Raw genomic sequence first — 388 nt, 5'->3', positions numbered from 1 at the left:
AATATATAATGTATTATATATTATTAGATTATATATATAAAAATTCCTCATAGCAGTTTGACCCTAACAGCCCCAAACTAGGAGAAATTCACATCCCCAACAAAAGTAGGATGGATAAGTATATGTGGCAGATATGCTCAATGGAAACTGTACAACAAAGAAGAAAAAAACAAGCTATCATTGTGTGCAAAAGCATATATAAATTTCACCCACATAAAGTTGGACAAAAATAACCAGACAGAAGCTGGACTTGGTAGAGCAGGCCTAATCCTAGTACCCTGGGAGGTTGAGGCAGGAGGATCACAAGGTCAAGCCCAAACTGGCCACTTAATAACTTAATGAGGCCCTGAATCAAAGAATAAATCACGTTACAAAAGGGCTGGGGGTA

This window comes from Fukomys damarensis, unplaced genomic scaffold (assembly GCF_012274545.1).
Source record: "Fukomys damarensis isolate Sample0158 unplaced genomic scaffold, DMR_v1.0_HiC HiC_scaffold_11, whole genome shotgun sequence".
NCBI lineage: Eukaryota > Metazoa > Chordata > Mammalia > Rodentia > Bathyergidae > Fukomys > Fukomys damarensis.
Note: the sequence above shows the minus strand (reverse complement) of the source record.